Source organism: Chrysochloris asiatica, unplaced genomic scaffold, assembly GCF_000296735.1.
Source record: "Chrysochloris asiatica unplaced genomic scaffold, ChrAsi1.0 scaffold00080, whole genome shotgun sequence".
NCBI lineage: Eukaryota > Metazoa > Chordata > Mammalia > Afrosoricida > Chrysochloridae > Chrysochloris > Chrysochloris asiatica.
The window spans coordinates 722,147-726,220 of NW_006408598.1; the positions used below are offsets into that span (position 1 = coordinate 722,147).

Genomic DNA, 4,074 nt, shown 5'->3' on the forward strand with positions numbered 1-4,074 from the left:
ATAATTAATTTTACAGTTCTTTTTTAAAAAAAACTTTGGCCAGTCTGATCAAAAAAAAGAAGAAGGAGGAGGAGGAGGAGGAGGAGAAGGAGAAGAAATAGCAAATATACAAAATGGACATAAGCAGAGCTAGAACGGAAGTTTAACAATTTGATACATATCCAACTGTGTCAATTCCCACACAGTGAATTCCCACACACAGCAAACAGGGTTTTCAGGGAGCGGTTAGCAGTCTAGTACTTGGCTAAATGAATGTATTAAAATCAAGGTGAAATCAAGAATTTTCTCAGGAAATATAAATCAATTGATTCTCCAGGGTAGTGTTGTTATTAAGTGCTGTTGAGTCAGTTCAACTCATAGCACCTCTGTATGGGGTTTCTAAGGAGTGGCTGGTGAATTTGAACTGCTGACCCTGTGGTTCAAACTGACCTTGTGGTCCAATGCATTATCCCACAGCACCATTTTGTCATATTCAAATCAATGAGGTAGAATCCAGGAACAAACTTGTAAATATAGAACAAATGGAAAATATCGAAGATTAATCTCGCCAATCAATAACTGCAGTCAAGATGCTTTGATAATTACTGGTGATTGGAAGCCAAAGTTGGAAACAATTTCAGACTGAATAAATTCATAGAATTCTTCAGTTTATTCATTACTGGCTTTGTTGGTTGGTGAGTAAATTTCAGTAACGCTGAAAATTTAATTGGTCTTCCTTGTACACATATATACATTATCCTATCATGAACAGCATTGTATTTCAAGACAGATCATGAGATGTTTTTTGATGAGGAATGTGACATCATTTTTCAGATGGCCAATCTTGGGATAGTAAATTACATGATTATCTCATTCAAAATGGTCAATAACTGTCTATTTCAGCTCACATTAATAATGCTTAGGATATCGACCTTAAAATGTTCCATTTCATTTTTGACGGCTTCCAATTTTCCTAGACTCATACTTTGTACATTCATGTTTCCACTATCAATGGATGTTTGTACCTGTTTTTTATTTCAATTCACATGCCATCAGCAAATGAAGTTCCCAAAAGCTTTGCTCCATCCACATCATTAAAGTAGACTCTACTTTGAGGAGTCAGCCCTTCCTCAGTTGTATTTTGAGTTCCTTCCATTCTGAAGGCACTCATCTTCTGGGAATTCACCGGCCACTCCTCAGAAACCATATACAGGGTCGCTCCGAGTCAGAACCAACTTGAAGGCACTTGAGCAACAAAAGACAAATCAGTATTCCTAAGTGAAATAAGAATTTTTATTTATGTAGAGTGATTCTTAATTTTTTTCAGATGATGTAAATCATAGTAAAAATATACCTGATGATTTGGTAGAATTTTCCAGTAAAAACTATCCGGGGTTAGAGTCTTTGGAGAGACTGCTATTGTTGTTAGGTATTGTCAAGATGGTTCTGACTCATTGTGATCCTATGTAGAACAGATCAGAGCATGCTTGCTTCTGCATCAACCTCACAATCATGACAATGTGTGAACTCATTGTTGCAGCTACTACGTCAAGCTAGTTCCTCAAAGGCCTTTCTTTCTCTGAACCTACATCGCCCATTGGGATATTCTTCTTCAGGGATTCATCCCTCCTAATTGTTGTTGTTAAGTGCCATCAAGTCAGTTCCGACTCATAGCCGCTCTGTGTAGGGTTTCTGAGGAGGCTGGTAAGTTTGAACTGCTGACACTGCAGTTCAAACTGACCTTGTGGTCCAGTGCTTATCCTACAGCACCATATCAGGACTTCATGTCCTTCCTAATAGCATGTCCAGTGTAAAAGAATATGAAGTCGTATCCTCCTTGCTTCTAAGGAACATTCTGACTGCAATTCTTCCAAGACAGATTTTCTTCTTTGCTGGCAGTCAATAGTGTAGTCAATATTCTTTGCCAATGCCAAAATTAAAAAGCATCGATTCTTTGTTGTTTTTCCTTATTCATCATCCAGGTTTTTGATGCGTAAGAAGCTATTGAAAATACTTGGGGAAAAGGCACCTTAGTCCTCAAAGTGACATATTTGCTTTTTAACTCTTTAAAGAGGTCTTTCGCAGTATATTTACCCAGTACATTTCTTTTCTTGATTGGTGCTTCCATGGGCACTGATTATGGATCCACGTAAAATGAAAATCTTGGCCACTTCAATCTTTTCTCCATCATGTTGCTTATTGGTCCAGGATTTATGCTAACTTAAGTTTTCTTTCCTCACTCATCTGCCAGTTTGTCATACTGTGGTGGTTTGCATGTTGCTGTGATTCTGGAAGCTATACCACTGGTGTTTGAAATGCCAGAAGAATCACCCATGGTGGACAGGTTTTGGTGAGGCTTTCAGACTAAGAACAGAGTAGTGATGTTGCTTGTATGTCCGCGAGTTAGTTCCGACTCAGAGCCCTTATATATGGTTTCTGAGGCTATAAATCTTTTTGGGAGCAGAAAGTCCCATCTTTCTCCCACGGAGTCGCTGGTAGATTCAAGCTGCTCACATTTTGGTTTAAACTGATCTTGCAGTCCATAGCGTTATCCCACAGTGCCACATCAGGACTCCATGAATACTGATTTTTACTTTAAATTAAATTTTGGAAAATTGAGAGGTATTAAATATAAGCAAATAGGTAACTTTAACTCAAAATATATATTTTAACATTAGGAATACATTCCTGTAACTTGATATTGGTAAATAATACACTTTACCTTTCTGCTTCCTTACCCTGCTTCATTTTTCTTCAGGGTACTTACAGCTACTCCATATGAGGAAAATTTTTTTTAATTGTGTAAAAATTCCATGATTTTTGGCGGCGCAGGGTGCGTGGAGACCCGTTGCTCCGGCCATGGCTTCCTGGGCGGGGCCAAGCTCTCCGCACTGAACCTGCTGCGCGCGCCATGGCTTGCACTGGCCGCTGCTTTCCTGCTGCTCCTGCTGGTGTGGCCAGCCTGCTCTTAGGCTGCCTGTTTTTCCAGGGCCTGATCCTCTATTGGAAAACCAAGTGTACTGGCCGCAATGCCCAGCCATGTGCTGGGCCTTTGATATCCCCGAGGTACTTTCCACATTTCCATATCACCTCCATGGTGTGGAATGGTTTCCTGCTCTGGTGCCTTATTCAGTCTCTGTTCCTAGGAGCGCCGTTTCCAAACTGGCTTCATGGTTTGCTCAGAATTCTGGGGGCTGCCCAGTGCCGAGGAGGTAAGCTGTCTGCATTCTTAGTAATGGCATTTCTGTGGCTGCGCAACTTGCGAAGACACTTGGAGGGCTTCTATGTCATTGTCTTCTACAATAGCGTAATGCACATCATGCAGTACTGGTTTGGACTTGCTTACTATGTCATCATCGGCCTCACCATGCTGAGCCAAGTGCCACTGGATGGTCAGAATGTCTATGTAATAGGGAAAAATCTTTTGATGCAAGCGTGGTGGTTCCATATCCTTGGGATGATGATGTTCATCTGGTCCTCTGTCCGTCAGCACAAGTACCATGTAATTCTCGGCATCTCAGGAAGAACAAAACAGGAGTGGTCATTCACTGTAACCACTGAATTCCTTTTGGAGATTGGTTTGAGTATGTCTCTTCCCCTAACTACTTATCAGAGCTGATGAGCTACATTTCCTTGGGCGTCACCTTTGGGTTTTACAACATAACTTGGTGGCTGGTGGTAACATACGTCTTCTTCAGCCAGGCCCTGGCCGCTTTCCTCAGCCATAAATTCTACAAAAGCAAGTTTGTCTCCTACCCAAAACATAGGAAAGCTTTCTTGCCATTTTTATTTTAAGATAAGCTAAACCATCGGGAACATAAACAAGGGAACCGATTTCATTCCTAAGGACTCAGAAGCCTAGAGACCAAAGTACAGTTTCTAGAGAACTGTTTGAAAATCTCAGTTCCACTTTTATGCCCCAAAGTTTTCCTTGAATGAACAAAGCAATAATAATACCGTGGTTACGAATCGGGCTGCGAACCGTAAAGTCAGCAGTTCGAAACTACCAGCTGTTACGTGGGAAAAAGATGTGGCTTTCTGCTCCCGTAAAGATTTAAAGCCTCGGAAATCCTGTACAGGGTCGCTATGAGTCGG

At 41.0% G+C, this 4,074-nt stretch overlaps 1 pseudogene; it reads left to right on the top strand.

The window, feature by feature from the left end:
• Window positions 1–2,838: 2,838 nt before the first annotated feature.
• On the top strand, window positions 2,839–3,774 carry LOC102816886 (annotated as a pseudogene).
• The last annotated feature ends 300 nt before the right edge of the window (window positions 3,775–4,074 follow it).